This window comes from Staurois parvus, unplaced genomic scaffold, assembly GCF_062004578.1.
Source record: "Staurois parvus isolate SC_StPar_1 unplaced genomic scaffold, SC_StPar_1.0 ptg000186l, whole genome shotgun sequence".
In the NCBI taxonomy this organism is placed as follows: domain Eukaryota; kingdom Metazoa; phylum Chordata; class Amphibia; order Anura; family Ranidae; genus Staurois; species Staurois parvus.
The window spans coordinates 6956636-6984058 of record NW_028317982.1 but is presented as its reverse complement, the minus strand read 5'-3'; the positions used below and the strand labels follow the sequence as shown (position 1 = coordinate 6984058).

The 27423-nt window shown below is 41.6% G+C and overlaps 1 protein-coding gene across 1 annotated transcript in view; it reads right to left on the bottom strand.

Moving 5' to 3' along the window:
* The window catches only part of C1QTNF7 (C1q and TNF related 7), an 87544-nt gene that overhangs the window by 11237 nt on the left and 48884 nt on the right, over positions 1-27423 (bottom strand). The window lies entirely within an intron of this gene.

The following is a 27423-nucleotide window of genomic DNA, read 5'->3' as shown; positions in this document are numbered from 1 at the left end:
TTATGGATTATGCCATTATACTAGTCATTTTCTTATAGCCCATTATGACACATGGGACTATAAACCCAACCACACAGAGTGACCACAAGCAGTGATAAAAATATAACAGATAAGACTGACAGTTTGTGGTCCTACTGCTGCTGTTTCGTGGTCACCCAGCCTGGCAGACAAAAACTTTCCTACAATTAAACTGTACATAAATTGTATATAATACACAGTTGTAAATGTTTTTTTTTTTTATAAAAAAAATGCATATTGTAGGGAATATACTGTCCATGATATAGAGGATGTGACCCTTATCACACTTGGAAACAGCGTTAAAAGGCATGTGTAGTCTTTCCAATTTTGTTTAAACAGTTACCGGAGATCATCTGGATATAAATAACTGCATCAATGCTTGTTATTGATTTGAAGATCTTCTATTTGTAAATAGTTTGTAATTATACAGTATATGTAAATGGGGGCATCCATAATTACTTATTACATATACACTACAACATTGCTTCCTGCTTTGCTACGTTACACAATGGTTGAACTTTGCTACTCTTTCTCACAATGCAAGTCTATGTCTGCCGATTCATTGAAAGCAATGCATTCCATGAAGGTGGAAATTGTGACATCACAACCCTGCCTCTCCAACTCATCCAATCAGAGAATGCTTTGCATTCACCAAGAAAATTCAAAGTGTTTTCTGAATGGTACCCCTGCCCAGTGATCGACCACCTGTGGTTACTAGCAGTAGGGCAGCCACTTGGCAAGGAATCAAGAAAAAGGTGAATAATATCACTGGAGTAGCAGTGGCCACTATGATGATTCTCTGCTTTCACAGGGGTTGGCCAGGAATGGAATATGCATAATTACTTTGGTCAAAGATGGAGCAATGTAACTATGCAAAACAAACATATCTGGAATTCAGCTTTAACTACTTATCCAAAGCTATAAAAAAAATGTTTTGTGTGAATAAGTCCTAAAAGAGACATTTTGAGGCTTGTTTGATAACAGTAAAATGAACAAAACACAAAGTGCATTAACCACCGACAATGGGAAATTTCAGCTGAAATCAGACCAATACAAGATGGATTGTGATTGGGTGCTATGAGTAATGTAATTGGTGCCTTGTACTGATTTATTGGATAGGCTTGTATTTAGATAAATACTGAATTCAAGAACTGGAATAGGCTACACTAATATCTCTCATATTACATATTGCCTGCCAAAGTGAATATAAAAGAATTTGACATCTGTAAAGCACAAATCAAAACAAAATTGAAATACTTAATTCTGTTAAATCCCATTTCTACACCAAAATAATTCTGAACAGTTGTTTCTATTCTCAAGAACACACTTCAAAATAGAAAGTATTCCTGTTCCTCTGGAGTGAACAATTTCTGCAATTTTTACGTAAGTCTATGTAAAAAAAAATGTAAAAGCTCGGACTGCACATACAGAATGGTCTGAGTTATCCATAGTAATTACTGCTTATAGTAGCCAAATATATTCCTCTACTAAACTGGAGATATGAGGAAGCTGACTAGTTGTTAAGGAAGAGAGCTCTTTCACTTTTATGCCTCGGTCAGACCTCTAGTTTTTCCCCATTACCCTTTTGACTGGCAAAGATGTAGTCCATGTTGGCTGGTGGCGCTGTTTCGCTTTAGGAATTAGCACTCTCCCTGCTTTTGGGTCATTTCCTGGAATAGACCTCTCCTCTGGCCTATAAAAGATTTGGGAGGAATTTCCTCAAGTGATGCCATCAGTGTAAGGAAAGGAGAGTAATGTCTCTCAGCAAGATGGTGCCCCTGGGACTGGGGAATGCCAGAAGGGAGGACTGTGGAGGCTTCTGACCTATTCAGAACATGAGCAGCGTGCCTTAAAACTGTAAGTACACCACAGCACCCCTGGAGTGTATGTAAGACTGAAGGACCATTCAGAAGCTAGAAGGTGTGAGACCAAACTGTGCCTCTTGTTTAGCCAAAAGTCTGGACTGTTTCTTCCCTTTTAAGGTATACAGGGTGGGCCTGTCCACATACAGTGAGGAACAGAAGTATTTGAACACCCTGCGATTTTGCAAGTTCTCCCACTTAGAAATCATGGAGGGGTCTGAAATTCACATTGTAGGTGCATTCCCACTCTGAGAGACAGAATTAAAAAAAAATTTCAGGAAATTACATTGTATGATTTTTAAAGAGTTTATTTGTCTTGCACTGCTGAACATAAGTATTTGAACACCTAAGAAACAGCAAGAATTCTAGCTCTCAAAGACCTGTTATTGTGCCTTTAAAAAGTCCACCTCTACTCATTAATCTAACTTAGTAGAACCTGTCTGAGCTCTTTAAAAACACCTGTCCACCCCACAGTCAGTCAGACGCCAACTACTACCATGGGCAAGACCAAAGAGCTGTCAAAAGACACCAAAGAGCTGTCAAAAGACACCAGAGACAAAATTGTGGACCTCCACAAGGCTGGAAAGGGCTACGGGGCAATTGCCAAGCAGCTTGGTGAAAATAGATCAACTGTTGAAGCAATTGTTAGAAAATGGAAGAGGCTAAAGACGACTGTCAGTCTCCCTCGGACTGGGGCTCCTTGCAAGATCTTACCCCATGGGGTATCACTGATGATAAGAAAGGTGAGGAATCAGCCCAGAACTACAAGGGAGGAGCTGGTCAATGACATGAAGAGAGCTGGGACCACAGTTTCAAAGGTCACTGTCGGTAGAACACTACGCCGTCATGGTTTCAAATCATCCATTGCGTGGAAGGTTCCCCTGCTCAAGTCATCACATGTCCAGGCCCGTCTGAAGTTTGCCAATGACCATCTGGATGATCCAGAGGAGGCATGGGAGAAAGTCAAGTGGTCAGATGAGATCAAAGTAGAACTTTTTGGTCTAAACTTCACTCGTCGTGTTTGGAGGAAAAAGAAGGATGAGTTGCATCCCAAGAACACCATCCCTACTGTGAAGCATGGGGGTGGTAACATCATGCTTTGGGGGTGCTTTTCTGCGAAGGGGACAGGACAACTGCACTGTATTAAGGAGAGGATGAATGGGGCCATTTATTGTGAAATTTTGAGCAACAACCTCCTTCCCTCAGTCAGAGCATTGAAGATGGGTCGTGGCTGGGTCTTCCAACATGACAACGACCCGAAGCACACAGCCAGGATAACCGAGAAGTGGCTCTGTAAGAAGCATATCAAGGTTCTGGAGTGGCCTAGCCAGTCTCCAGACCTAAATCCAATAGAACATATTTGGAGGGAGCTGGAACTCCGTGTTGCTCAACGACAGCCCCGAAACCTGACAGATCTAGAGGAGATCTGTGTGAAGGAGTGGGCCAAAATCCCTGTTGCAGTGTGTGCAAACCTGGTCAAGAACTACAGGAAACGTTTGACCTCTGTAATTGCAAACAAAGGCTTCTGTACCAAATATTAACACTGATTTTCTCAGGTGTTCAAATACTTATGTTCAGCAGTGCAAGACAAATAAATTCTTTAAAAATCATACAATGTGATTTCATTAATTTTTTTTAAAATTCTGTCTCTCAGAGTCGGAATGCACCTACAATGTGAATTTCAGACCCCTCCATGATTTCTTAGTGGGAGAACTTGCAAAATTGCAGGGTGTTCAAATACTTCTGTTCCTCACTATACATAAATCATGGCTGTACCTTTTCTAAGATGGCCAAAAATTAATGTAGTGTGTCAAGGCAATCAAAAGTGTTAAATATGAACTCCAGTATTTTGCATACTTACATTCACAGGCCACTTTATTAGGTATACCGGTTCAATTACTCAGTAAGTCAAATTGCTAAGCAGCCAATCACATGGCAGCAACTCAATGCATTTAGGCATGTAGACGTGGTGAGGACGACTTTCTGAAGTTCAACCGAACATCAGAATGAGGAAGAAAAAGGATTTAGGTGACTTTGAACGTGGCATTGTTGTTGATGCTGGTCTGAGTATTTAAAAAACTGCTGATCTACTGGTATTTTCATACACAACCATCTCTAGGGTTTACAGAGACTGGTCCGAAAACGAGAAAATATCCAGTGAGCAGCAGTTGTGTGGACGAAGATGCTTTGCTGATGTTCGAGGTCAGAAGAAAATGGGCAAACTGGTTCAGCTGCGACATTCAGATGGTAGGGTCAGAATTTGGTATAAACAACATGAAAGCCTTGTATCAAAGGCTGTTGGTGGTAGTGTAATGGTGTGGGTGATATTTTCTTGGCACTACCAAAGTGTACCTAATAAGGTGGCAAGTGAGTGTATATTGTTTCAGGTTTGCATAATGTAAGAATGCATTGTTCATTCATGATGGGCCACTGGGAAACCTGCACATCACTGTAGTAGCCAGCCATATTACAGTGATAATCACAATCTTCCAGGTCCTGCTCAAGTTCCATACCCCACTGCACACTAACTGTAGGGGGTCACTTGCTCAACACCCCCACCTTTCATAGAATGTCTTGTATTTTTTCTTGGAATACAATCTCTGATTAGACAAAGTGAAGAGTGATGGTGATGTTACAATCTCCACCTTGTCCAATCAGAGAGCCATCCACTGTTTTCAGTGTGCAGAGGGGATGCCACTTGCATAGCGCCTGAGCAGGAGCCAAGAGATCACGACCATCACTGTAGTAGCACTGATTAATACAATGATTTCTCCAACTGTTCATTAGGTATGCGTAATGCATACTTAAATGTGCTAATTCTTGGAGTTCAACTTTACCACAAACTCATGGCACCAAAGGCCATACCAGCAGAATGAAAGCCATGAATGATACCTGGACAGGGGTTGGCTGCTTTTGGCTGGTCATCCAAGTTGTATATGAGATCTGTATGTGAGGGGAGGTAAGCTGCTTTGAGTTACACTATTATTATTAATAATAATAATAATAATAATAACACATTGTACATTCTACTTTTTCCGATATAAAAAAAAGACACATTTATAAATTCTGAAAATGGTAAGCAACTAAACATCCCCTATGATATTATGAATATTTTTGTATCAAGCCAGCAGGAGCAGCTATTGGCTCTTTTCAAATGTTTTCAAGGCTATGCTTACCTACTTTGCTGAAAAATAAAAACTTGTTGTTTACAGAGCTCAGTAGCCCACCCATGTGGATTTCTAAACAGTCAACTGAAAGAATAAAAGCAGCTACTTATCACTTTCCTGGCTGCCTAATCAGATGGTTCTGTGAGAAGTTTCAGAAGATTCAGTCAGAGAGAGAAAGTTGAAAGCAAACAACTTCTGCTGTTATCTGTCTTCTGAAAACCCATAGCACTCTGTGACTCCTGTTTCAAGGGTGCTCCCTGCATTAAATAATTGTAAAACAATGACTGTATGCACATAGTAAAAATCAGTTATAACCACTTTAAATGCTAACTCCACCTTTAGTGTTACATGTTACATGGTATAGCCATATTTAGTGTGTAACATGTGGCTAAGCAACCCCCCCACGCCCAAAGCACTCCTCCTCCTTCCCCCGACAGTGTGTGGCGATATCTCTCCCCTGCATCAGCTTATCCATGCCTTATTTTTTTCTTCTTTGAGGATGGGTTAAGCCTCCTTATTCTGGGCCATTTCCTCCTTTCACCTCTCCCTTTGAAAGCATTGGTGATCAGTGGGGGGTCCCCCCAACATTCCTTTAAATTAATTGGTTGCCAGTGGAGGTTTCTCTGTCCCCCTTCCTTTGAAGGCATTCCTTGTCAGTGGAGATTTCACCCCTTCCTTCAAAGGCATTTATAGTCAGGAGAGTTTTCACACCTCCATTTGAAGGTATTTGTGGTCAGTAGAGGTTTTACCCCTTCCATTGAAGATATTTGTGGTTGGTGGAGGCTTCCCTCCCCTATATGAAGGCAGTGGTGGTCAGTGGACATTTCACCCCATCCTTTGAAGGCATTTGTGGTTGAAGGTGGTTTCTATCCTCCATATGAAGGTATTTGTGGTCAGTGTAGATTGCAATGATATAATCACCAAAACTATGTGCATACTACTAGGCTGCAGATCGCTCAGCTTGGCAGTATGGTGGAGCTGAGTGCTGGAATGATAGATAAACATGGCCCAGATCTGTGGGAAGCCAAAATTTTATTAAAATTCCCAGACAGTCCCTTGGATCTGGGAAAGTCCCATGGAATCTAGGAAAATTGGGGGTATGTAATCAATTTGCCTGATTAGTGTCTCTCATAGTTGAAACATGTATGTTTACCATTAAGCTGCATAATAATTTTAACACTCTACATTCAGTCCTATTTTTTGCAGACATTTGCCACACCACACAACAAGGAAGGTCACTTGATGGCTTTCTGAATCAGCTTTTCTGCCAGGGTGAGGATTCTGAATCCTTATCCAGTGAGGCAGACTGGAGGCAAACAGGTGACACAGGAAACAAAATTGCTGAGCTGGGAAAAATTGGTCACTTGTCTGATTTTGCACTGTGGCAGATGAGGCAAATTTCACATTTGGCATATACACTGCTAAAAAAAATTAAATAAATACTTTGAAAACACATCAGATCTTAATGGTGGAAAATATCATGCTGGGCATCTATACTGATATGGACTGGGTGATGTGTTAGGAACGAGAGGATGCTCCATCGTTTGATGGAAATGAAAATTATCAACCTACAGAGGATTGATTTCAAAGACACCCCGAAAATCAAAGTGAAAAAAATTATGCAGCAGGCTAGTCCATTTTGCTGAGGTTTCATTACAGCAACTCAAAATGGTACTCAGTAGTTTGTATGGCCACCACGTGCTTGTATGCATGCCTGACAACATCGGGGCATGCTCCTAATAAGATGACGGATGGTGTCCTGGGGTATTTCCTCCCAGATCTGGACCAGGGCATCACTGAGCTCCTGGACAGTCTGAGGTGCAACCTGGTGGTGTCGGATGGACCAAAACATGAAATCCAAGAGGTGTTCTACTGGATTTAGGTCAGGCGAAGGTGGGGGCCATTCAATGGCATTAATTCCTTCATCCTCCAGGAACTGCCTGCATATTCTTTCCACATGAGGCCAGGCATTGTGGTGCACCAGTAGGAACCCAGGACCCACTGCACCAATATAGAGTCTGACAATTGTCCAAGGATTTCATCCTGATACCTAATGACAGTCAGGGTGCCATTGTCTAGCCTGTAGAGGTTTGTGCGTCCCTCCATGGATATGCCTCCCCAGACCATAACTGACCCACCACCAAAACCATCATGCTGAATGATGTTACAGGCAGAATAATGCACTCGACAGTTTCTCCAGACCTTTTCACGTCTGTCACATGTGCTCAGGGTGAACCTGCTCTCATCTGTGAAAAGCACAGGGCACCAGTGGTGGACCTGCCAATTCTAGTGTTTAATGGCAAATGCCAATCGAGCTCTATGGTGCCGGGCAGTGAGAACAGGGCCTACTAGAGGATGTTGGGCCCTCAGGCCACCCTCATGAAGTCTGTTTCTGATTGTTTGATCAGAGACATTGACACTGGTGGCCTGCTGGAGGTAACTTTGTAGGGCTCTGGTAGTTCTCATCCTGTTCCTCCTTGCACAAAGGAGCAGATACCACTCCTGCTGATGGGTTAAGGACCTTCTACAGCCCTGTCCAGCTCTCCTAGAGTAACTGCCTGTCTCCTGGAATCTCCTCCATGCTCTTGTGACTGTGCTGGGAGACAGAGCAAACCTGCTGGCAATGGCACATATTGATGTCTCCATCCTGGAGGAGTTGGTCTGCCTATGCAACCTCTGTAGGCTCCAGGTATTGCCCCATGGTACCAGTAGTGACAACCCTAGTAAAATGCAAAACTAATGAAAAACAGTCAGAAAAGATGAGTAAGGAAAAAATGTCAGTGGCCTCCACCTGTAAAACTATTCTTGTTTTGGGGGTCATTTCATTGTTGCCCATCTAGTGCACCTGGTGTTAATTTCATTAACACCAAAGCAGCTGAAACTAATTAACAACCCCCTCTGCTACGTAACTGACTAGAACAATATCCCAGGAGTTTAATTGACTTGATGCTATACTCTGATTAAAAAGTGTTCCTTTAATTTTTTTTGAGTAGTGTACATATAATTGATAGATAAATGATTTAGTATAGTGTCCTGAACAGAAGAGAGAATGGTTTCATATATTTGTGTATTCTAATTTTACATAAAATGCTCAACTCTATCCCATCAGGGCTATGCTTTTGTACCTGTTTTGTACATTTCTTTTTACTACTTTTCTTTTGAGCAGATATGAAGAGTTCGCCTAAGTTCACACAGGTATTAAATTGTAAAACAGCCTCATATCCGCATATACTATTATTGAGAATTTCCAATGTGTTGCACAAGAATTCAAGACACGTCAAAGGAATTGTTTCTCAACACTGTTTTTTTTACATTTTTTACAAAGGTAGTGATCACTTTGATGCTTTGTATTTGCATACCTATGCCATTTACAGCATGCAAGCAGGCCCAGCTGCTACTGCATCACCACGCACATCAGTAGAGGGCTTACTACTACACAGGGCTGACTGGGGCCTCTCCACCCACATACAGTCCACAACCTATGCAGAACTTCTTTTTCGCAACATGCGCATGAAGGGTTGTAAACTATTCTTTTACCATTCCCCTGGTCACCAATTACAACAACCCAGAACAGTTGGGAACAATTCCTGCACAAGGCCTCAAGTCTTCTCTGTGGTTACAAGATAGGGTTCAGATAGTCTGCTGAATATCTAAGGCTTATGTGACACAGGGGCTCAGGTCATTTAATATGTGCTGTATGGAGGGGTCTGCTCCTCACAGTCAAGAGGGTGACTTTGTTCTCTTTGTAACCAGCCAAACCCACCATTTACACCATTTTAATTTTCCTCAGGATCCTGTATCTTACTGTTTGGATCATACATGAGATGCACCTGTTCAGTGCTGTAGCCTAACTGTTATATCTCAACTCACATTTTAAAGATGACAGGCATCCACTTGAATCATCATACTTCAGCCAGAGGCTCGGTTAAAGCTTAAGGAGCTTGAGTTAATAAATAGGAAACAGTCTTTGGCAATAAATGATTACCAGCAAAGTAACATGAAAAGTCCTCTTTAAGTCAGTGTATCTTTGCCATCATCCGGTATCAGGGGTGACCATCCTGGGTTTTAAATTGGACCTGGCCTCACACTACATGTCCTTTACTCCAGGCAAATCTATTCCCAAATGCCAACTCTCTTAGCTAAACTTTACCCAAACCTTTTGTAGGGTCCTGCCAGAAAGGAAATTCATCCACCTCACTTCCTAGCAGGGTTAAGGAGAACTCTACTTTAAGGGGGCAGTTAACCCCTGCCTACAAGTGTGTTTCAATAGAAAAGTATATAGGCAGTTGCAAAGTATCAATGCCTGCCAAACTCTGCATTATCTTCTCCTCACTGTGATGCTGCTGCCAAGGTACAACTGAAATAATTTCCGGTTTCAACAATTTTGAGTGGTTTTGACAGGTGGTATGGCAGTGATAAACAGACAACTTAGCCACCTATGTTCAAAGCCTGTGTGAGGCCTTAGAGAGCCTACATTATATATAAATTTATCAGCACAGGTTTTCTTTATAAAGAGTCATTGCTCAAACTACACTTTAGTGCAGTCTCAGTAGAATGATTTGTATTAGCACCGACGTAGGTCTTGCCAGAATAATGGAACAATCGAAATTAACAATGATGTACCATAGGACTCAGCAAATTATGATGTACTGTATATTCATTCTGGAATTATTACAAGCTTAGAATAAAAGAACATTGTGAAAAATGTTTCCAACAATCAAATGATCAGGATGGACATGCAATTATAGTATATAATGAAAATATAATTTGATTGTCTTTCCCAGCATTTGCCTTGTCCTTTACAATTGCTGGATTCACTCTGAATGTCTTTTGTCACTTTTGCCAAGTTTTTAGTGCTTCCTTATGTGTGACTGAAGGATTGTCATTTGAGCAGGTGTCCAGCAGCAGAGATACATTTCATTTAAGATTTTAAAAGAAACACAAGACTTGGCAATACTTACACAATTTACTTTATGCTAAGCCAAGATTTTATTAATTTAGAAAATAAAGCAGAACCCCAGGCTAACAGCAATACAAAGCAACAAAAATACAAAAGATAAAATAGGTATATATAAGTTAGCTGCTTAATCTACCAAAGGTCTATCCAGTTTTGAGATTTACACAGCTCTTCTGCACAGTACAGCCCTGCGTGGCAGGATAGAAGACCTGATTGTTCCTCTGGTTTTGTGACTGGACAGAAAAAGAAAAGTAGCACACTGATGAGATTATCTCTCTATTATCCTGCTCCCCCTCCTGTCAGCACTCTCCTTGTTAGTGTATGATCCCTGCAGTATAACTGATTGGTTCCTTGTACTGGTCACCCCTTTTCTAGTGTGAGCTCTACTGAGGATTGGAAAAGGCTGATATTAGGTTAAATTAAAGTGCATGTAAACTGTAACATGAAATTTTTCTTATTTGCTCTCTTAGGTCTGTTAAATATTCGATTTAAAGTGTTTTATTATATCTGTTCGACATATCCAGCCAGATATCTTATGAGCTGATAACTAAGATACATATTCGTATGGTTTACATAACCATAATTTGACAAAATGGTGCAGTTCGAGGGCTATAGTAATCTTTATCTGGTTAAAGATCATGCAACCTGGTCCCTTTGATATAAAACAACAAACAGTGTTAAAGAAAAGAACAGAATTTAAATTTATTGGATTGTGGATGTGAGGTTGGTAAAGTTGGAGATGATGAAGGAGTTTTCTAAGGGATTGTCCAGGCTTGGTAATGGAGAGAAACAAAATAGCTTGTGAAAGAGGCACCTTTGTAGATCACACCTAGTGAAGTCAAACAGAAGGAAAGAAAAAAGTCAGCAAGAGAAAAAGAGAAGGAAGTGGGGAGAGAGGGGTTGAATTCACCAGGAGGAAACAGCAGGGGGGGTTCTTGCATGCAGAGGTCAGAGATAAAGTAGTCCCACCCTGAAGTGGGAGACCAGTTGGTAGTCCAGCCAGGGCTTCCAGATAGAGAGGAACTTATCATGGAGACCGGGTATCCTCCACACACTTGCCATGGTCTGTTTTGCCGCCATACAGATAAATGTGATTAATACTTGATAGCGTCAGGGAGCCTCTTTAATCCGCCTGTGTAAAAGGGCCTCTTCCAGGTTTTTCTGCAAATTTGGCTATGTAACAGAGAAGATCATCTTATAGACCCGTATCCATAGACGACAGGCCACAGGGCAAGACCACCATATGTAATACATTGTTCCCTCGGCCTTAAAACTTTTGAAGCAAGTGAGTCGCAGCCAGCCAGACACTTTGCAATGTGTGCTGGGGTGAAATACCACCGGAAGAGGACGTTGTAGGAATTCTCCAGGGCCTATATATTTCAGGAGCATTTTGTAACCGTTTGCGAGTTTGGCGCCCAGTCTTCAAGGGTGAAAAGTTCCAGTAGGTCTTTTTTTCATTGAGAACAATAAGCAGGCAGAGATTTGGAAACATGGTTTTTGAGGAGGCGGTGTTGTGTATTAGAGGTCCAATAAAATGGAGTATCTGCAGATAAAGAAACAGTTTGTTTGGGGGGGGTCTTGTAGTGCTCTTGAAATTGTGCAAAGGTTCGTATGCCATTCGCTGTCAACATAGAGTATATGGTGACAAAACCATGGGTAATCCATCACCCAAAGGCAGTTTTGTCCAACACCCCAGGGAAATGGGGCAATCAAACAGCTGTATAAGGGGCAGATGGGGAGACATTAGGCCGGTTGAGTACCTACAAGAGTCTCATACCTTCAGTGTATAGCACTACCCACTTAGGAGTTGGTGAGTTTTGGGTCCCCCTAAAGCTCTGCACAGCCAGGAAACATGCATTTTTCCACACTTTGCATTCAGAGTCAGTAAACAATCCATGGTTTTGTGATTTTATTAAGGAGTTAACAACTTGGATTGGGTCTAGGGGTATATGCAATGCCCAAGGGAACTGTAAACTTGTGGACAACTTTTTTTGCCAACTATGTGCAAAATGTGGATAGAAACAGTCTCTTCTTGAACACTTTAGTGTTCCTCCTCAGACCCCAGATTAATCCTCCTCTTCAACCAGCTGCCTGAAGGTATCCCTGGGCAAGGGGGCCCAAGGGCTGTAGATTTAGAACAATTCTGGATGAAGACTAGTTGAGTTTTTCACCTGCCCACCCTCTTCCCTTATCTGGCCTAGGGGGTGTAAGAGTACTCACTCTGTTTTTCCCTGTTTGCTTGGTGGCTGCCTTCAGGTCTTATGCTGGACTGGCTGCTTCCCCACTTCACAGGCCATCCTCCCAAGGAGATGATGGGACAGATGAGATCCTCCCTTCTAGAATCCTGCCTGTAGGTGGGCTCCCCTCCCTGGGGCCCCCTCCCAGGCTCCTAAGCAGTACCCAGAAAAATCTATTTTTTTAGTCCTGCCTCAAAAAAACAAACAAAAAAAAAGTGCATTGGTATGACTCTATAATCTATTGTAAGATCATCAGGCTCTCCTGCCTGAGACTGCAATTCCCTATGGAGTAAGAATTGCTGCCATTACAGTGCTGTTCTCTTTGCTGGAGAGGAAACAGTACCTGGGAACCTGCATATAAAATCTCCCTTCATTCATTCTTTGGATCTGTTCTGCATCTTTTCTGATGCTGTTTGATATTTCTACTATCAGACAAAAGGTCAGCAGTCATTGGGGGCAGCTCTGAAATAAGGAAGCAAAGCCTTGCCTCTTCAAGGATGGTCATCTCCACACAGTGAAACAGTGCAGAACAAGGTATGGAAAGTCAGTAATATGAAAAAGATCAGTTGCAGAGCAACCATAGACAATGCTGATGACTAGTCCTTTTTCATCCCTGTACTTTTTGGACACATTTTCCACAGTTCCAGTCCTCTTTAAAGTTATTTGTATGCTTTCCTAAGGCAAAATGTGTAATTGATGAGAACCTCCACAATGAACTAATTTCAGCTCATTAGGTAGATCATTGGTCATGCATATTATAAATGTCCTATGTGGCCACATATTGTTATGGCAGATCTCTGCTCTGCAAGGGGCCACACAAGCACATCTGTCTAATGAATATGTGTGTATATTTCATTTGATTTTCCAATCGCTTTCTCCTCTTATAAGGCAGAATCTGTTTACAGTGGACACAAGATGTTCTCACAGCTGCATGGAGTAAAAGGCTATAGAGGCAGATGTTTGATATTACAGAAAGTCTCTGACTCTATCACTGGAGACATCCCTCATTGTGCCTCAGACTGATAAGCAATTTCCCTAAAATCCCCAGGAAAAGCAGCTTAAATTCTGACCTTGGCTGACAAGTCCATGCACATTTCCACACTGACATTTATTACAAAAATGTACAGAAATTCAGACTTTGCATTGCATATTTTGGCGCAGTTTATAAAGAAATAACACTACTCAGGAATACAAATTCAGTAGGGACAATCTATAAAAGCTGAAAAAAGCAAAAGTGGAGCTGTTGCATTTAGGAGGAAATCTAGTTTTATGTTTCACATGGAACAAGATATATGACTAGTTGCTATAAACAAAATGTATACTGTACATATTTTTATAATCCCTGTAATGTCAAATGTAGAACACAACAAACTTTAACCGCTTCCGTGCTGCCCTATAGTAGAAATACTGCTACAGGGTAGCACGGGTGCGAAAATCATGTATACATACACGTGAGTTTGCAGTTCGGGAGCGCACATGCGTGCCCTGCCTGCGCCGCCATTCGTGGCCTTGGCTGTCAATCACCGGGTCCTGGCAGAGGCGATCAAATACCACCAAAAAAAAGCTATATTTGTGGAAAAAGAAGGACGTTAATTTGGGTACAGTGTACAAAAATGGCCTGGTCAGGAAGGGGGGGGGGGGGTAAATCCTTTGGAGGGCAAGTGCTTAACCAAAGTATGTTTATGAGGTAGTATGAGGAGGAATCTCAGAGGAGACAAAAAATATAAAAACAGCAAGAGTATGTCTTTTTAATTGAATTAATTGAATTGAAGATCTCTGTTTTCTTTCCATTTTTCCATCCATTTTGTAAATCAGTGACTAAAACTTAAAGTGTAAGTTCACCTTTTCACAAAAAATAAAAAGCAGAATACCACCATACACCTCCTCCCCCCCCCAATCGCCATTGCACTTACCTCTGGACAATTAGCTTTCTCTGCACATACAGCCGGTGCAGGGGTCCAGGTGTTCTTCTTCCCCTTCTTTCTTTATTGATGCTGGGATGGATCAGGGCGATTCTGATTGGTCAAAGTGGTCAAGTGCCACTAAAGGAAGAGGGGGTTGTAGGGTGTTAGTTCACCTTTTTATTTTTGAATATGTTAACATACATGTTAAGTTTTAGGCACTGGTTTACAAAAAGGATGGAAAATGGGGAAAAAAATCAGACATATTACATTCAATTAAGAGTCATGGAGAACCTCTGCTAAAAGGACGGATTAAATGAACTGAAGGTTTTCACCCTTGGGAAAAGCAGATTAAGGGGTATATGATCACACTGTAATATTACATAACTGGTCCATATAGTGAACTCAGTGGAGAGTTGTTCGCTAAAAGGTCATCACAAGAGACACAAGTACACTTTTCTTAACTAGAAAAAAGACATACAGAGAGAAGGTTCTTTACTGTAAGAGCTGTGAAAATATGGAATAGTCTTTCACAGTTGCTGGTTGTAGATGACTCAGTATATTGCTTTAGAAAAGGGATGGAGATTTTTTTAAATACACAAAATATGAATGCCAACTAATATTATCAGGAAGCAATACCACAGAATTTTGATCTAGGGAGTTAAGTGGATCAGGGAGGATTATTTTGCCTGTTACCAAATGTTGCATCATGCTTTATTTTTGTCTTCCTCTGGCTTACTTGCAGGTTAAGGTTGCTGAGGATGGAACGTTTTTCTTGCGGTTATAGTAACTATAGTCACAACTTTGATTAGCCTCCTACACCTCCAGACCAAACAAGAGTGTGCACCCTCCACTTGGTTTGATTGAAGGAACTTTTTTAAAGTTAGATTAACTATATGAACTGTACAGTGTGGAGAGTCAGCCTGGGGCGGGTTTAGAAGGGGGTTCATTGTAGAGGACAGGTCCCCTTCAAGCCAGTTTATTAAGCAGCTGGTCAGAGAGGCTGATTAATGGAAGTTTTGCTGTCTTCAGTGAAGAGGTCTTGATGCAGCCTGGAACTCTCCATAGCCTGACTTTGACCTGCTGGGTGAGCTTGCCTCTAATGGGGACTTTGAAATACTGTGTGTGCTGTGGCTGGAATGCAGTAAGTTATTCATATAAGACTGTCTCCTGTCACTTTTCTTTTAGCGGGTTTTAAGTTTATTTTATATAGAAACAAATACTTTCTGGAATGAAATAACAATTTGCAGAATGATTTTACGGGTTGACTCTGTTCTTCCTGTGTATATGAAAGTAAGAATCCTCTTGGTCAAAGGATTGCATATGGCGGTCAACAATACCCTCCTCCGGTCTGTCCAGAGTATACTGCATGTTGTAGAATACAAGGGATCGCATTACTGTACAAGATTGTTGGAATTGGCTGTATAAACTTTAATAGGATGTTGGTGAAAATACTCAGAAAGGTTAAGAGTTAGTGGAAGAGCAAGAACAGACAAATAAGACGATGCAGTCCTGGCGTGCAAGGAATTTGGAAGAAATCCAAATGTAAACAGATAGTAGATGATAAGGAATAACAAATCTGCCCTATGTAAATATATTTTTTCACAGTGCACATTCAAAATACCAATAAGGCTCCGCTCACAGATCAGCGTTTTGAATTGCGGGCGTGATTCTGCCTATGATGACGCACGCTGTTAAAATGTGACAAACACATTCCAGAACTTCTTTTTGGGCGGCACACATTGTGCGATTTTGTTGTTGTGCGATTGCAGTGCATATGTCTTGTGAAAAACTGAACGCCAGCCATGGCAAAATCACCCCGCGATTTCAGGTGCCTTTGAAATGAATGGCATCTCAACACGCTGATCAGCGATTTTACATTTAACAGTGCATTTTGAAATCGTAGGCAAAATCACAGTGATTCCACCCACTATTCAAAACACTTATATGTGAACGGAACCTTAAAGTTTACCATCATAGTTTTTCTTACATTCTTGCTCAACTTATTACCTACCTTCTATCACTTCTGCAGCAGACAAAGTCACTGAGAGGATGCTTTGCAAATCCAGTTTTTGGGCCCCCGATCCAAGTTAAAACACATTCCCAATATAACAATTGACAGCTAGTTAGCTACAAGACAGTGGGAGTGGTCACAGCATCCATTTGACCCCCATCTAGTATAAATGAGCCGGTATGTCCCAGAGGACACATGTACACCCACAACACAGTTTGCATTCACATTTGCTGTGAGTATGGAATAGAATTATAGTACTGGATCACCCAAAAACTGCATATGGTCCTCCAGGGATAACTTACTTGTCTGCAAGACCATAAAAAAAAATTTTAATAATAATTTTGTAAAAAAAATATATTATACTCTTGCTACAGCCATTTGACTCTAAAAGCGTGACTTTGGAGAATAGGAACCTGCAAACTGAGCATAGTTAGCAACCAAAGTTTCTCTGTTGTTTACGTATAGCAGTGCAAACAATGATAGAAAATTCTACATTTTGTGTGTTCATTTAAGCCTGGGTTCACACTAATGCATCACAATCGCACCCCATTCATGCAAACCACTGCGGGTGTGTATGTTAAGTTAACAACAACCCAAAAGCGGTCTGCAAAACGCGGTGCGATGTGCAGAATCGGATCGCATAGGTGTGAATACCTATGCGATCCGATTTTAGTGCAGACCCAAAAAAGGGTCCTGCACGTTTTTGGTGCGGGTGTGGTGCGAATAGAGCCATACAAAATGTATGGCAACAATCGCACTGCACACAAATTGCATGTGATTTGCACAGGAATGTGGTGCGGTTCCTGTGCGAATCACATGCCATATACCGCACCACACATATGTTAACCCAGGCTAACTGTAACTACCTTAGTCTGTACATAATGAGGATATAACCAAAGACGCAACATTGATACTACATTAGTAACATATTATTTTAAAAAATCTTGTATTTATGCTTAGGCTACACTCACACTGCCTGCATTACTGCAATGAACAATAAAGCAGGTTACATACATTGATGCAATGCTGGGCCTGCACAACATATGCATTACAACAACGCACAACATGCTTGTCATGCACTGTACTGATAAAAATGCTGCATGCAGCCCATTCAAACGAATGAGCTGCTGTGACACAACACGCGGTATACCAGCAACCTAAGGCTACACTTACATTAGTAATCTATGTTGGGTTTATGTAAATGCAGGAGAACCTATGGAAGTATAAACAATTCTTCTTAGATTGAGTGCTCCTGCTTTTAAATGTACTCATGTTTTTGGGCCTTTAGATGCATTCAGGCAAACTAACCTGCCCCTGGGCACACAGAATTCTATTTTTTCCAAACAAAACTAAACTGAATGCACATGAATGCATGTAAATAAACAGTGCAAATTATGCCATTTAAAATTATTACATGCTTTTATTTGCATTTATAAATGTCCTATAAAATGCATATTAACACATACTGTATATGTAATTGCCAGTCTACATGAGACCTAAGAAACTCCTGCTGTGTGTTTATATTAGAGGGCTGGCAGACTGCCAAGGTTCTGTTCTTATAGAAAAGCCCTTTGGAAATGAATTGCTTCAAAATGTTTATAGATTCAGGGGTGAATGAGGACTTGTTAGAAAGTGCTCTTACTGCTAGTTCGTAATATTTAAAAGACAATTATGGGGTTTCTTGTTTTAGCTTTATCCTATTGCCTGTGAGCTGCTAATACATAAAAATCTTTCCAGCTCTCTGAGAAGTTCAATCAAGGTAAATAACTGTGGGAGGGGTGTCAGTCTTCTCAGGATTCTTATGCAGACAATCTTGTCTGGATCCACCTCCTTTCCTTCTCCTGTGTTTGACTGATGTCAGCTCTGGGCTGTCTGCTCTCCCCCTCCTCCCCCTCTCATACAACATACATCTCACAGACGCTTTTATCTGGGAACTTTACATGTCGGAACTGCAGAATAGCAAGCAGCTACCCAGTGTGCAGAGGCTCCGAGCCTACATCAATCAAACACGACATCAAGATTTTTATGTATTAGCAGCTCACAGGGAATAGGATAAGCCCCCCGGTCACATCAAAACCAATTTTGAAATCGTGCGACTTACAGTGAAGTCGCACAATTTCAAAATCGGGTGACTTGTCGATTTCACAGATGTCTATGCAAATCGCAGCAAAAGTAGTGCATGCACTACTTTAGAAATCAGTGCGGTTCCGACCAAGTGGGAACCGCACCGATATGACCGCTTTAATAGCGGACAATAGGGTGCGACTTGACATACAATTTGCAAGTCGCATGGCATGCAAATTGCATCAAAATCACACCCGATGTGAATGGGATGTAAAGCTAAAAAATAAAAACTTCTCTTTCAAATATTTTAATGTGCATAATCTAGGCACAGGTTCAACACGGAGGCTAGTACTGTGCAATACAAAAAAAGTATTATATACATACAGTATATAGATATATATAGATAGATAGATAGATAGATAGATAGATAGGCGTTTGGGGAGCATTTGAGGAGCGTTAAAAACGCTTCCCGAACGCCTGCCTTACGGCTGTCAAACACTATAGGGGCGTTTGGCAAGAGTTAGAAATAAAGTCAAGTGTGAATGAGCCCTTACTGTTGTCATATTTGACATGGAAGGAGCTGTCTAGTGGTTCAGATGTATCCCATTGCTGATAGTTTCTGTTTATTAGGATAAGTGTCAACGTGCAGCTTAAAGAAAGTCTATGAGCCAAGTGAACCATGAACCTTTCCTTATTTCAAATATATTGGAAAATAATTCAGAATAAAGTTTGAGTAATGCTGGCTATACTTTAAATGAGTGTTCAGTGGATCGGGAGGATCTGGTTACTATGTTATGGCTATAGTACCAGAACACAGTGCTGGCTTATCTACTTCAAGTGTAAAAGGTTTATTAAAGCCTCGTACACATGATCAGAAAGTCATACAAAAAAATGATGCTTTCAAAACGATCGTACAATAATCTGATCTTTAGTACAGAGCAATCGTCTGAAATTACTCAAAGGCACAAGCACAAAAATTTTTGTTGTACAAAAACAGATTGTACGATTTAATTTAACCAGTACATACAGTTTTTGTCTGAAAATACAATACAAGTATATTATTATTATTATACAGGATTTATATAGCGCCGACAATTTGCTCAGCGCTTTACAATATAATGGGAGACAAAACAGCAACAATACAGTTCAATGCAAGAGGGATAGGAGGGCCCTGCTCCTATTACATCAATTCCGAATTGTTATTGTCGTACGAGAATTTTCATAACTTTTGTAACCTCTTCACTTTCGATATGAGACTAGCATGCAAAAAAAAAAGATGATCATTTATCTAATATTCTCAATGTGTATACAGGGCTTTAGGATGAGCACCTTATCTTGTCCAATTGTTACTATTCATGCTGAGATATAATGGCTCCAGAATCTGCTGCCCCCTGCCCCCTTCTCTCCTTGAGCATAAATATCACTTTGTTAAGCCATAGGTTTATCATTTTGGTACTTAAGGCAAAGTGTCTTGCCTAAATGTGGTTGGTTCATGATAGTACATGGGACCACTCTCCTGTGTGTGTATGGAAAAAGTTAATGTAGCACAGACCTTGGTAAAATAAAATAAAAAAAGCAGCTTAGTCTGCAATACTCATTTCCTCTTTGGTGTTCTGCCCGCTAACTCACTTTTCCCATTTCCAGCCACTGCTACTCTTCTGGGTTGAATGACACCTAGCTTATTCAACCTACTTTCTGTACACCCAGGGTGTCAAAGACCCATCCATTGGGATCATGTTATCAGACCTCCCTGGACCAAAAGGAGATTGCTGCAGAGAGTGCCACCTCCTTGTTATGTGGTGCAGTTCTCTGCAGCATTCAACATCCTTCCAAAACCAAAGAAAAAAAAAGAATAATTGTGATATCACATGACCAGACTAAAGACTCGTAAAATGGTAAATATACTGTGATATTTGGGGGGAGCCCCTGATCACCAGCCAGCCATGTTGGTTAAAGCAACAGTCTTTATTTTTCAACAATTTAAACAAAAACAGCTTATTTCAGCATAGAAAAATAAACAAAACTGTCCACACTTCTGGTACACAAAAAAAGACTTCATCTCGTAAGCCGTCACAAGCTTGTCCCACCACAAGGTTTTTAAAGTTTCCATCTGCTCCAGGGTCCAGAAATGCTGCAAGAGCTCAGCAGGAGCATCTCTGTAACAAGACAGTCCACAGTCCTCACACAACTTTGTCCTGCTTTGCTGAACCTTTCACAGACACCTGATGACTGCTCCCTGCCCCTTTCAACCCTCTCCTGAAGGCAGGTTAACCAATCCAGGACCATAGTAACCGTAATCATGGTTGGAGACATTTTCCCACCCAAAATCTCTCCAATCTTCCAAATTCCAGGTCCCATGTGAGGACTTAAAGTGGAGTTCCACTCACACTGTAAAAAAATAAGTCAGCAGCTACAAAAACTGTAGCTGCTGACTTTTAAAAAACAGCCACTCACCTTTCCCACGATCCCATGGTGCCCCCACTGCAGCCCGTTTCACAGGCCATCCTGTATTCCAGGCGCCGACATCTTCAGTATGGGCACCCGGGTGTAACAGCTTGCGGCTTTACAGCCGGGTGCCCAGTGCGCATGCGCGAGTAGCGCTGCGCTTCCTGAATGGCCCCATCGTCTTCTGGGACCTGTCACGTGTCCCACAAGACTACGGGGAGGGACTGGGGAGGACAACGTCCACTTCCGATCACCTAGGCAATCGCAGCGGAAGTGGGAGCGGGTACCTGTCAATTTTGGGTACCCGCTCCCCAAAGGTGCCAATCCTTAATGGGGAGTGGGTTGTAAGGGTGTGGAGGCATGAAATTCTGATGTATAATGTTAAACTGTAATATGCCTGCAATATGCTCTTTGGTCAGTAGATGGCAGCAAAGTACAGGAATCGATTTTGCAGTGACTTTTGCTAAGACAAGATAAATGCTTATTTACCCTATAAAGTAAAATGAATACTAATTTAGGGGCCAAGTAGGACCCTCAGAAGGGTCATAGTGAACTGTAAATGCAGGTTTGAGGCTGCAATTAAGAAATGACTTACTGCATCACAAACTCTATGGGAAGGGGAGGAGTTCTGGTGCAGAGGAGGAAGTGACAGGGAGTCTGTGTCTGGCTGGTGTATGCTGAGGACGTCTGGAGAATCTGTGTGGGGCCTGGAAGAGGATTTACGGCTCACAGTGGAGTCTGGCGACGGCACCTAGGGAAGATGCACCACAACGAGACCAGGAAACAAGTGACTGTATGGTCCGGTTCTGGAGTGGATCAGGAAAAAGCACCAAGAGTCTGCCAGGGAATTGTAAGTGCGGCTTTGCCACAGCACATCGCACCACACGTGTTCAGTGACATTTTGGATATACCAGAAAGTTACAAGAGACACACTCCACTTTTCTTTGGATTACAAATAGTATTGCGCAATACTTAGGGTGCACCCCCAATGTTATATCTTGCTTAGGAACATTCAGGCACAGCCAGGCTGCTTTCTGGACATTGGGGAAAAGTCCACAAGTACGGGGTTAGTGTTAGACAGTATTATTCTTACTGTATGGTTATGCGCTGTTATCATTCTGTTTACGTATGCTCAACTACATGATCACTATAACTGTTCAGTAAACGTAATTGTTTTAAAAGAACCGCTGTCTGTGTCTGTGTGGCATCGTGTACCCTCTGAATCTGTGGGCCCAGCCCTCGGCCTTCCTTCAGGGGGACCAATCTTTAAAGCTGAACTTTCCCTTTTGGGTGGAACTCCACTTTAATAATGCTAGGAAAACTACAAATTAGCTTTCCCTCAGATCACCCCAAAACCCCTCACCTTGCATGGATGATAATTGCTGAGTACTCCAACAGAGCTTCTTTTCATCCCCCTTAAAGGGTCCATAACCTAAAAATGAGGACATGTATCTGCCTTCCAGGATCCATCAATGTACAATAATGATAATAAAAAGTGCATAGTAGCTTTAGGGAGGTGGTGGTGGGAAACGGGGAGCAGAGGGTGAGATCTGTCATTAGACATTTCTTAATGTTCTTTTACTCCCTAGGGTACCAAGGGCATAAAGCATTTAAATGTGTCCCTTAGTTTCTAAGCAGTGCGGTCTGACAGGTTTTCCCCCTTGTGCGGCAATACTACTAGAAAGGCTTTGTGATTGACAGCCCTGGTCTCTGGCAGCAGGGGCCACTCTGCAGACTAGCGCTGCTATTCACAAAAAAAGGAGCCGTGTGACTTTTTGCATAGCCTAGCTAAAGGACTTCGCTGCACTGAGTGATCTTTCAGGTCCATGAGTGAGCAATCACACTGTCAGACTGTGTTATCACGGACATCGCTGATCGCTCATTCATAATACTGAAAGCTCACAAAGTGCTGCGGCACTGTATAACCCATCAGCTGGGCTGTGTATCTGTAAAAGCAGCCACTGATAGACACACAGCACCACAGTGCTAAGGGAGCTGTCACTGTTATGAATGAATGATCAGTGATCCTAGTTAATTCATAATAGTAAAAGAGCTATGGCTCCGTGTAAAGGATCTGTCGCTTCTTGTTCACACGAAGGGCATCAGCAGATACTTTAAACAGAGCCAAAGCTCTGAGCAATCTTTTACTATTATGAATGAACAAGCAGCACTGATTGTTCATTCATAATAATGACAGATCACTCAGCTTAGAGAAGGGATGGGGCTATGTGCTGGTTGTACCTCCCTCACAGAAACGCCCATTATTTGGGCTTCAAAAGGGGATGAACCTACAGACAGCATTAGGAGGTGTGTTCAGGGGATAATGAGGCCACCCATCAGGAGCCACCCACCAGTACTATAATCACTTGGTTCACTGGGGAGTTAAATAAAGGATAAAAACATTACAATAGTTCTCCTTTAAAGGTAAACTCTTCTTTCATTAAAAATGTTATGACCTATATGATTGCTAAATAAACCTTTGCTAAATAAAATTTTATAAATGCTTTATTATTGTTGCTCTTTCATTTATTATTTAAAATGACTATTTCGTTTCAATTTGCAGCCAGCTATGATTTTCTAAATTGCCTTTTTTTCCTTTTCTCCAAGAAATGTAAATCTATCTGAATTCTCACTCGTGTGATTGACTCACTGATTTTCCCGGCATTTTTGCTCTATTACAACACGGTCTGATAATGGGATTACAGCAGGCATATCCTCCCAAACACAACGGGTAGGAATACTGAAATGCAGAGTCCACAGTCTACAGAACAGGAACAGGCAACCATCTGCAATGAAGTTTCCAAAAATCCTTCAATATAATTGACCTAGGGGGAAATTGTTTCTTTGAAAGCCGAGTTTTACATTAACTCTCAAACAGTTCCCACACTGTGAGAATAAAATGTTTAAATGAAGCATTGGATACCAGCCATACAGCCAGAGGTATAGAATATCTATTCCCAGCCAGCAGCATTCAACATTACACTCTCTTTTTTAGGAGATATGAAATCTTGGACACATAGAAAAGCTAAATAAAGTTTATGGCTCCATAACCAATCATCCTTCCTACACCTAAAGCGTGTGAAAATATCACATAATCTAATGAATTACATTTGCTGACACATGAAAACATGAGTTGCTAGAATCTGTAGACTGTGGGTCCTGTACTTGCTTTATAGTGCTGAAGTCCTGGCTTTGATTCCCACGTGAAATCAAGTATATATTTGCCACTATCAAATTATCCTCTTGGGCATATTAGATTATGCACTGCTTTAGGAAGTAACTAATTTCTACTGGGCCTTGATATAAAATATGGGCCAAGCTTGCAATGGAGGGGATTTACTAAAACTGGAGCACTCAGAATCTGGTGCGGCTGTGCATGGTATTCAAATCAGCTTCTAACTTCAGCTTGTTCAATTAAGCTTTGACAATAAAACCTGGAAGCTGATTGGTTACTATGCACAGTTGCACCAGATTTTGCATGTTCCCGTTTTAGCAAACCTCCCCCAATGGATCAGTATTATGCAATCTCGTGGGATTTTCCATTTTCATCAGGATGGTGGGAAATTATTTAAAGGCTAAGTCCACTTTTTCAAAAAATTGTTAAAGTGCAACTAAAGGCAAAACTTTTTTTTTTAAGTTTTTAGACAGAGTGGAGATGTGTTAGAACACCTGTCAGATTGTTATTGCTGTCTGTATCCCCATTAGGGAGATTGACCCTCTCTATTTGTCATGTTTACATTATCACTAAAAGTGAAAGCACTGTTCCCATAACAGTAATAGAGGGGACATCTTGCAATGGATACACAAGGGAATCCTTTGGGGACCCCCAGGTCATCAGAACTAATTTAAGGGATTTCCTCTCACTTCCTGATTTGGATACGGAACTGGAAGTGAAGGGAAATCTCCCCAGTGGGACATGGGTGACAAAAATACACTGCTAAGTGTTGTGACCCTCCCTTTTCTATACCTCGACTTTAAATGCACACATATTAAATAATACAAGCTGGATATCAATTATTTTAATGCATAGGTACCTTTCAAGCATTGCAAGCACAAACAGTAGATCACATGTGTAGCACCCACTCCCCAGAGGCATAGTGGTACCCCCAGAGACAGAGGTGGGCTGACATTTTACCTCAGGGTGTAGGTTATTTAGGCAATAGTGTGATGTGAACAGATGGACGCTAGTCACTTTAAGGTACAAACAGAAAGGCGTTTATTGATTCTCACTCAAAATTCCTGGGGGAGAGGGGTAGGAACATCAGATCACCCATTACTGGCCTGCCAATTCAACAGCACAAACAGAAGAGACACCATTTCAAAATAAAGAGTCTTGAAGCTGATTTCAGCAATCTGCACCTTCCTAATAGGAGCCCAAGGCTCCCCACAAGTTCCTTACTCAGGACCTCAAGTGGCAGAGAGGCCTCCAGTATCTCAGACATTATCTGTTCCTCTCCTGTCCTCAGACAGGCTCTCAGATCACAGGGCCTCAAGCACCAGGACTCACTGGACAGACAGACTTCTGCTCCAATCACAAAAACAGGCTTCAGGCCTAATCACTCAGCTGCTCCTCACACACCCACTACAGGCCAGAACCTGGGGAAAAGAGAAAGATCACTTGATCTTCCCCAAATATTCATATTCCCCCCCCCCAGCATGCACCAGTGGTCCTAAACCTCCTACGTGTTGGCTAGTTGAAGTAAGAATAGTCATAAGTCAGTTTTACTGTAGTTTCACAAACTAATACTAGATGTAATATCAGAGGGACTAGTGACACCAGAAGAAATAAACCACAGCTCTACTGAATTTAGGTGAAGAACCAAATAAAGTAGACTATAAAATCAGTTAGGTTGTCTACCACCCAGCAGAAATAAATTTGAGCAGTAGTCCCTGTTTGACAGGGTGGCTACGCTGGTGCAATGCTCTGGCTCCAGCCTGTTGGTTTTAGGTTTGGAGAAAGTGTAAATGGGCTACAAATGTGGTGACAGTGCTGCTGCAGTGCAAGATGGGACTCATAGGGGTTGATTTACAAAAGGAAGATAGACTGTGCGCTCTGCACAGTCCAGTTGCTTCAGAGCTTAGTAAATGAGACGAAGCGATGCTGATTTCCATCATCCAATCATGTGGAAGCAAAAATGTTTTTTTTTTTTTAAATTTCCTTGCATGTGATTGGGTATTCTTTGCAAAAATAAAGTTTATTAAGCTCTGGAGCAACTGCATTTGTTAAGTGCAGATTTTATTTGCCTTTAGTAAATCCATGTACAACATTTTGGGGACTGATGAAAGTAAGATTGTTCTTTTTGGGTGTAGTGGCCGGAGACAGTTTGTCAGACGACCCCCAAACACTGAATTCAAGCCACAGTACACTGTGAAGACAGTGAAGCATGGTTGCGCAAGCATCATGATATGGGGATGTTTCTCATACTACGGTGTTGGTTCCATTTATCGCATACCAGGGATCATGGATCAGTTTGAATACATCAGAATACTTGAAGAGGTCATGTTGCCTTATGCTGAAGAGGAAATGCCCTTGAAATGGGTGTTCCAACAAGACAACGACCCCAAACACACCAGTAAACGTGCAACATGTTGGTTCCAGACCAACAAGATTGACGTTATGGAGTGGCCAGCCCAATCCCCGTATCTTAATCCAATAGAAAACATGTGGGGCATCAAAAATGCAGTTTCTGAGGCAAAACCAAGAAATAGAGAAAAGAACTGTGGAATGTAGTCCAATCATCCTGGGCTGGAATACCTGTTCACAGGTGCCAGAAGTTGGTTGACTCCATGCAACACAGATGTACAGCAGTTCTCAGAAACAGTGCTTATACAACTAAATATTCATTAAGTGATTCAAAGGAAAGCAAAATCTTCAAACATTTTTCAGATTAAATAGTGAATGTTTGAGTTTGCAAAGAAGAATACAAACACTGCTATTTTTTTGAACCGTCTAATATTCACTTTTCTTCAATTTTTTTAGAGGAACAACACAAATTTGATATATTTTTTTTCATGTTTTGATTTGGAATAGAATGTGTAGTGTTCCCAATGCATTTGTGTGTATGGAAATAAAAGCTATTAGAAGGATTTTGAGCTTTATTCACTTTTTTCAACACACTGCTATTATTTTGAACAAAACTGTATGTAGGCAGGGCCAGGAGGTTGGTATCCAATTTGAAGTAAGACAACACAAAGTCACAAAGTCCAGAAAGAGGATGAAAAGTTATTGTATTGATGAGTTACAAGTAAAACAGAAAACAAGGTAAACAGCAATCTATTGTAGCGGCCTCTAGTGATAGGCTGTGTTATTTTTGCTAGTCAGAGGCTGGGTAGCAGCCTGGGATGAGTCAGCCTTGAGATGGGACGCTGTACAGGTAAGGGCTTCTGGAGCCCTCCCACCTTTTCAGAAACTTCTGGCACCTTCTGGGAGAGGAGGAGGCCAAAATTTGCATATTTGTGGGAACTTGGCCAATCCCCAGGCAGGAGGCTGAGCATGGTGGCAAAGGGCAACCCTTAAATGTGACAGAGCCTGTATAGCAGTGGAGTCTGGTGGAAGATGGACTGAAGGAAGGTGCTGGAGTGAGGACAGTGAGGTCCCAGGGAGGGGAGCCTACCTACAGGCCTGTTGCTGGACAGAAGGATCTCCACTGTGCCAAGTCTCTTAGAGAGGACATTCTGTGCAGCAGGAAGGAGACAGCCCAGTGTAAGGCCTGAAAGCAGCCACAACCCATCAAGCAAACAGGAAAGGACAGTGTGAG